This window comes from Trichechus manatus, unplaced genomic scaffold (assembly GCF_000243295.1).
Source record: "Trichechus manatus latirostris isolate Lorelei unplaced genomic scaffold, TriManLat1.0 scaffold00168, whole genome shotgun sequence".
NCBI classification, from domain to species: Eukaryota; Metazoa; Chordata; class Mammalia; order Sirenia; family Trichechidae; genus Trichechus; species Trichechus manatus.
In genome coordinates, this window is record NW_004444104.1 from 4,134,967 (window position 1) to 4,143,067 (window position 8,101).

The 8,101-nt window shown below is 45.1% G+C and overlaps 1 non-coding gene across 1 annotated transcript; it reads left to right on the forward strand.

Annotated features, from left to right (window-relative positions):
• The first annotated feature begins 837 nt into the window (after nt 1-837).
• On the forward strand, nt 838-909 carry TRNAE-CUC (transfer RNA glutamic acid (anticodon CUC)). Its single transcript has one exon. It is a non-coding gene; the product is annotated as a tRNA-Glu (tRNA).
• Nucleotides 910-8,101: the final 7,192 nt, after the last annotated feature.

The following is an 8,101-nucleotide window of genomic DNA, read 5'->3' on the forward strand; positions in this document are numbered from 1 at the left end:
GGCTGAAGGGTGAACCTCAGGAGTGACTTCGTTACTGAGCTAAAAGCGTGTCCTAGGGCCATATTCTTGGGGTTTCTCCAGTCTCTGTCAGGCCAGTAAGTCTGGTCTTTTTTTGTGAGTAAGAATTTTGTACTACATTTTTCTCCAGCTACGTCCAGGACCCTCTGTTGTGATCCCTGTCAGAGCAGTCAGTGGTGGTAGCTGGGCACCATCTAGTTGTACTGGACTCAGTCTGGTGGAGGCCATGGTAGTTGTGGTCCATTAGTCCTTTGGACTAATCTTTTCCTTGTATTTCGTTTTCTTCATTCTCTCTTTCTCGCCAAGGGGTGACACCAGTGGAGTATCTTAGATGGCTGCTTACAGGCTTTTAAGACCCCAGACGCTACTCACCAAAGGAGAATGTAGAACATTGTCTTTATAAACTGTGTTATGCCAATTGAGCTAGATGTTCCTTGAGACCATGAACTCCACAGCCCTCGGCCCAGCAATTCAGTTCCTCAGGGAGTTTGGATGTGTCTATGGAGCTTCTATGACCTTACCTTGTACAAGTAGTGCCAGCTTCCCCAGTATTGTGTACTGTCTTACCTGTCACCAAAGTTACCACTTATGTATTGTCTATTTAGTGTTTTTCCAACCCCACCTGTCCCCTCCCTCATTACCATCAAAGATTGTTTCTTTTCGTGTGTAAACCTTTTCATGAGTTTTTACAGTAGTGGTCTTATACAATACTTGTCCTTTTGTGATTGACTTATTTTGCTCAGCATAATGCCCTCCAGATTCATCCACGTTATGAGATGCTTTGCAGATTCATCATTGTTCTTTATCATTGCATAAAAGTCCCTGGTGGTCTAGTGGTTAGGATTTGGTCCTCTCACCGCCGAGGCCCGGGTTTGATTCCCGGTCAGGGAACAGGCGTTTTGGAGCCCTGATGGTGCAAGGGTTTAAGCGTTTGGCTGTTAACCAAAAGGTCAGCAGTTCAAATCTACCAGCCACTCTTCCGAAACCTTATGGGGCAGTTCTACCCTGTCCCAGGGTCAGTGTGAGTTGGAATCAACTTCACACAAAGGGTTTGTTTATGGAAACCCTGGTGGCATAGTGGTTAAGTGTTACGACTGCTAACCAGAAGGTCGGCAGTTTGAATCTACCAGGTGCTCCTTGGGAACTCTATGGGGCAGTTCTACTCTGACCTATAGGGTCACTATGAGTCAGAATCGACTCAACGACAATGGGCAATACTCCATTGTGTGTATTTACCATAGTTTGTTTATCCGTTCATCTGTTGATGGGCATCTAGGTTGTTCCCATCTTTTTGCTACTGTGAACAATGCTGCAATGAACATGGGTGTGCATATGTCTATTTGTGTGACGACTCTAATTTCTCTAGGATGTATTCCTAGGAGTGGGATTGCTGGATCATATGGTATTTCTATTTCTTGCTTTCTAAGGAAGTGCCATATCATTTTCGAAAATGGTTGTATCATTTTGCATTCCCACCAGCAGTGCATAAGAGATTTGATCTCCCCGCAGCCTCTCCAACATTTGTTATTTCCAGTTTTTTCATTCGTGCCAGTAATGCTGGGGTGAGATGGTATCTCATTGTGGTTTTAACCAGCGAAGGTTGAATACGGGGAAGAAGGGTGGGGGGTGGGAAAGTGTAGATCGCTGGTTACTGCTTGTTTTGTCTCCTGCTGTGAGCTACATGAAGCTGCTTTCCCATACTCCCTGTTTGCCAATCTCTGACAGGAGTCCAAGATGGTGAATCCATGCTCCATTCGCTGATAGGGGACCTCCACAGGTATCTCTCCTCGCTCTCCATTCTGTCAGTTTCTTATTCCAGTCAGTGCTTGGCTGAGTTCTTTATCTCTTCATTAGATGCTTAGGGTTCCAGGATTGATATTTGTCTCTGTTTTACTTAGTTTTTTGGGTCTTCACTGTGGAAGGACAGTGTGATGCTTCTGTCTATAGTGCCATGTTGGCTCCTTTGCCTTTCAACAATATTCTTTTTAATTCTATGGTACTAGAGTACTTGAGGCATTGGTAGTTCAGTAGAGTACTTGAAGCACTGGTAGTTCAGTAGTAGAATTCTCACCTTCCATGAGGGAGACCCAGGTTGGATTCTCAGCCAATGCACCTCATGTGCAGCCACCACTTATCTGCCAGTGGATGCTTGTGTGTTGCAGTGATGCTGAACAGGTTTCAATGGAGCTACCAGACTGAGGTGGACTAGGAAGAAAGGCCTGGTGATCTACTTCTGAAAATCAGCCAGTGAAAACCCTATGGATCACAACAGTCCGATCTGCAACCAATCATTGAGATGGTGCAGGACCGAGCACTGTTTTGTTACGCAGGAGGTCGCCAAGAGTCAGCAGCCAAGGACAACAACTCTTTAAGCCATTTTGAGTTGAGTTTTTGCTACTTGCAACTGAAAGCACTCTGACTGATACACTGGGCAAGCTGGGTCTTGGGTTCTTCACTGTCACCTTGGCTACTTACTAATTATTTACAAATATGTTTCTTTTCGGGAAGATATTCTTTAGTGAAATTTAAATTGATATTTATCATATACCAATCGGAAGTGAAACTATGTCAATAGACTGTGGTTCTGGTGTTTAAAAATGCATTCACGTGCCTTGATTTTTGTGACTATTTTTTTGTATCTTTCACCTTTGGGTTTATTTCATGCTCCTTAGAGTTTATAAAAGTCTCCAACTCTACGTTTAGAAAGAGGAAACGATTTCTTCGTGGTGCAGCGTCTCACTTAGCATTCGAAACATACTCTCTGGGTGCAAAGACTTTCACACTCATTTCCGAGCTAATTTATTTCCTTAAGAGCTGCACAATCCTGGCCTTGTCCCCTGCGTGGAAAGAGATTCTCCCACATTCAGATAGCAATAACTGGTTTAGAAGTGGTCTGTCTCAGTTCAAGCCAAAGTCTCTTCTGCATCCTTGATTATGCCTAAATGATGCTCTTATCCTTAAACAGAACCCACTTTCTCAGGCCACCAGCAAGCATATGATTTATCAGCCCCTGGAGTGAAAGGAAGCAGCAGTCTGAAGGTGGAGTGGTAATCACTCTGCCAGGTGAGCCGCCACTGAGCTGTAGCTTGGGAGAAAATTGTTTTGAATGCTGAAAGGGTTTGGTGTCATGCCAACCTACTCACTAAGAAGCCTCTCAGCCCTGCTGGGGAAATTGGATGGATTTTGGAATTGGAATAAAGGACTCAGAGCACTTGCACAGGGGCACATCTCAGGCAGCTGTGACTGTTCTGGCTGAGCCCAGGAGGAGAACAGTGCCCTTGTCGAATGTGTCCTGGAGAAGAGGGACCTGGGTGAATGCAACTGGGCACTCAGGGGAAGAGCCTGTAGTTCGGCTTCCACAGAGAATTGGTTTCCCTAGTGCTGCGGCTTAGATAAGCCCCTGAGTGGTGCAAACCATTTGCTCTTGACTACTAACCCGAAGTTTGGTGGTTTGAACCCACCCAGCAGTGCCACAGAAGAAAGGCCTGGTGGTCTGCTTCTGTAAAGATTGTTGTTGTTGTTGCTGTGTGCAGTTGAGTCAATTATGACTCATAGCAACCCCATGTGACAGAACTGTAATCTTTACAAAAACAGATTGCCCAGTCTTTCTCCTCTAGAGCTGCTGGGTGGGTTTGAATTGCCCACCTTTCGGTTAGCAGCCATGTGCTTAACTTTTGCACCATTGTTGGATTACAGCCAAGAAGACCCTACAGGGTAATTTTACTCTGTAACACATGGGGGTGCCATGGGTTGGAATTGACTCAATAGCAACCAGTTTGGTGGCTTAGATAATTTGCTTAGGTAGCTAGTACAATCAGCATGCAGGATGATGGGAGCAGGCGTTTCAGGGAAGACAGATACCCTGATTGAGTCTCCACATAAGGAGAGGCTACTCTGACACATTGGGGTTGGATGAGAGAGAACTCTAACCAGGGTATGAAGCTGCAGGGACGGGGTAAGGGGCATTATCTCTTGAGTGTCAGCCAGGGCTCTCAAAAGGCAATGCCAGGCACAGCTGTGATATTAGAATCTAATGGGATTACTTCTAAAACTTCATTTCATTCACTGGGACTACTATGGCACAGACACGGTGTTGGGTCCCAGGTATAGAATGGAGAATAACTCTGTGTTTGTTGAGTGGGTTGGGGAAAGTCGGCTGTGCTGAAAGTTTAATCATATCTTATGTATTCTAAACTCACTTCTTATCAAATAAATTTTGTTATTATTCCTTTCCTAAAATTAAAACTTTCATAATTCAAAACCTCCCCCCAAAAAAACCAGTTGCTGTTGAGTTGACTCTGACTCATGGTGACCTCATGTGTATCAGAGTAGAACTGTGCTCCAAAGGGTTTCCAATAGCTTATCTTTCACAAGTAGATCACTAGGCCTTTCTTTTGAGGTGTCTCTGGGCAGGCTTGAACTTCCAACCTTTCCATTATCAGGCTAGTGAGTTAATCATTTGCACCACGCAGGGAACCACATAATTCAAAGTCATTTCATTTTGTTTCATGTTTTTATAAAATCTGAGTGTTCAGGAACCAAGCTCACCTGAAGGTCTTGGGGGCCTTAGAGCAGAGGGATTTAGCTTCCAAGATTCCTTAAAAGGGTCAGATGCAGCCCTTCCCCTGAAGCAAACCTTCAAAGAGCAGCTGGGGCCCAGGACAGCACCCTTGGCTTCCCTTTTGGAGCTAACTCCCTTCCCAGCTTGTTCCTCAGGGCCTCTACTGATCCGTCCACTGTAGGCCACAGGATTAGCCCACACCTCTATGGGTGAAAGACGGTAGGGACTTCCTGGAAGACATAGACCTTCCTTGTATCCATCATCTGGGAAGAGGCGGGCCCCGAAGCAGGACTAGGGCTGCATGCCCTGCTGGAAGAGGCAGGGCCTCCTGGTCCCTCAGGTATGCAGAGAAGTCTGCAGAGCCCAGTCCTCTGCCAAGGAGCCAGGACTTCAGACATTTCAAAGTTATTTACAAACGAAATTGCATATTTAGTCCCAGAGAAAACTGATAAGACAGAAAGATGTTGATCGCACAACCTATTTCTGGACCACACCCGCTGCAAAGCTCTATAAATTAATATATATATTTTAAATGCCATAATTATTTTGTGGCAGACACAATTACACTACATTGTATCTCTGCGGGTGTAATACATTTGTTAATTTGTTAAACTGTGAACATTGAAAATATGCCAATATTTTAGTAACAGCTTTGGCATTTCTTCATTTTTTAAATATAAGTGATGATTAAAAAAAGAAAGAAAAGCAGGCAACATGGCACTCTAGGCAGAAGCACCATGCCCTCCCTCCACAGCAAAGATTCAAAAAACTAAGCCAAACAGAGAAAACAGCAATCCTGAAACCCTAAGCATCAAATGAAGAGATAAAGAATTCAGCCAAGCACCAAATGGAATAAGAAACTGACAGAGAACAGAGAGCGAGGAGAGATACATGCAGAGGTCCCCTATCAGCTAACGCAGCACAGATCTGCCATCTTGGACTCCTATCAGAGATCAGCAAACAGGTGGTACAAGAAAGCAGCTTCATGTAGCTCCCAGCAGGAGACAGAACAACCGGTAACCAGTGATATACCCTTTCCCCTTTCCCACCCCCACCCTTCTTCACCCCCACTCGGCCTCATCTGCTTCCCGTGGCCACAGTCTCTTGGCCAGGAAGCACTGGCTGCTTGGATTCCACCTGCCCACACTGGCCGGCCTCCTGAGTGCCATTTGTTGGCTGCTGGTGTTGCTTTTTTCCACTTCTTTTGATTTCTTCCTTACCTCTCACCACCTCCCCCTCCTATCTCTCAAATACCTGGTTCTGTGTGCCATCTTTACTTCTTCCTGAAAGGCTGTGACACTCTGCTCAAATGTGAAACTGCTTCCTGGTCCATGCTGCCATGCTAGTGGGATCCTGGGGCATTTTTGCTTGTTTCTTTTGAATTGTTTGTTAGTTTTCTTTTTCTTTTCTTGAATTGGGAGCCCGTTCTAACTGGGCAGTACTGCACGGCTTGGGACCTACCCCCTCAGTTTGTGCAGATGCACAGAGGAATCCCTGAGGGCATTTCTTTTCTTCTTTTCTTTTTTTGGGGCGTTGTTCTTGTTCTTTTTTTAAATTTGTTTTGTTTTCTTTTCCCTTTTTTCTCTTTCTTCATTACTCAGTTTCTCATCTGTCTATACCTTCCTTCTCTTCCTATCCCCTGAATACCTGGCACTGAGGGACACCTCTACGCCTTCTAGCCAGGCTGTACTTCAACACCTGGGAGCAACTCCCCCAGACCTCGTAGCCACACTGGTGGGTTCCCTGGGAGCTTTGCTTTTCATTTTTCTGTCTAATTTTTATTTATTCTTTTCTGTTTTTCTTTTTCTTCCCCTTTTTGTTTTTCTCCATTTCATAGTCTCTCATCTCTCCACTCCAATGGCAAGCTCCTCTATCACTCTTTTTTGTTTGTTTGTATGTTTTTGGCCCCTGTTCCTCTCTCCCATACCCATCTTAGCTCCACACATCAGAATCTACCCCCTCCATCCTGCCTACCTGCACTGTGCACTTAACATCACACCACCAAGCAGCACAGGCACGGCCTACCAGAACCTGCCCTGCACTGATTACCAGCCCGCCCTGGTGGCCTAAGTAAGTGCCACAAACAACCCATCCCAGCAACCCCTCTTCAGCTAGATCTGCCCTGCTCTACCATATCTAAGCAACTGACCCTGCTAATTGGAGAAGGAGGCTAAAAGTATCATGCCCACAGATGAGCAAACAACAAAGAACACACAGCCCACCTGCTCAGAAATAGCCAAATAAGACAAAAAAACAGGATGAAACAAAAAAATCTACAATCAATAAATGAGAAAAATAACAACTGAATACCCAGAAGACAGCAGACAATATCAAAACATTTACAAAAATAGGACAGGATGGAAATGAGAAAAACCTTGGTTGCATAAATCTAGTATTGTTTACTCCTAATTATGCCTAGAGGCATGGATATTTCAATAAGTAAAATTCCCATCACCACCAAACCTAAGAGTTGCCATGAACTCCAGGGTCAGACCTCTCCAGACCCTGGAGTTCACAAACATGAAAAACAACCACCACCAAAAAACAAAACAAATCTTTGGTGAAGGGTGAGACAGTACACAATATTGGGGAAACCAGCACAACTTGTACAAGGAAAGGTCATGGAAGCTCCCTAGACACGTCCAAACTCCCTGAGGGACTGTATTGCTGGGCGGAGGGCTGTGGGGACCATGGTCTCAGGGACCATCTAGCTCAGTTGCCATAACACAGTTTATAAAGACAATGTTTTACATTCTACCTTGGTGAATAGTGTCTGGGGTCTTAAAAGCCTGTAAGCAGCCATCTAAGATACTCCACTGGTCTCATCCCTTCGAGAGCAAGGGAGAATGAAGAGAACAGGATACAAGGAAAAGATTAGTCCAAAGGACTAATAGACCACAGCCACCAAGGCCTCCACCAGACTGAGTCCAGTACAGCTAGATGATGCCCAGCTACCACCACTCACCGCTCTGACCAGGATCACAACAGAGGGTTCTGGACAGAGCTGGAGAAGGTTGTAGAACAAAATTCTAACACACAAAAAAAAGACCAGATTTACTGGCCTGAAAGAGACTGGAGAAACCCTGAGAGTATGGCCCCCAGACCCCTTCTAGCTCAGTCACTTCCGAGGTTTACCATTCAGCCGGGGATTGGACAGCCACATATAACAAAATGGGACTAATGAGGCACAGCAGTCCAGGGACAAGGGCCAGAAGGCAGAAGGGGACAGGAAGTCTGGTGATAGGGAACCCAAGGTTGAGTAAGGACAGTGTTGACATGTGGTGGGGTAGTTAACCATTGTCATAGCGCAACATGTGTACTAACTGTTTAATGAGAAACTATTTTGTTCTGTAAACCTTCATCTAAAGTGAGAATAGCAGTACAAGTGGAAAAACGTAGTCGATGTCACTGAACTGTGCAAGTAGAAATTTTTGAAATGGATGGTGTATCTTTGGCTGTGTATATTCCCCCCGCCCCCCCAAAAAAAAAGGTCGAGAAGGGAGAAGGTTGACATGTCATGGG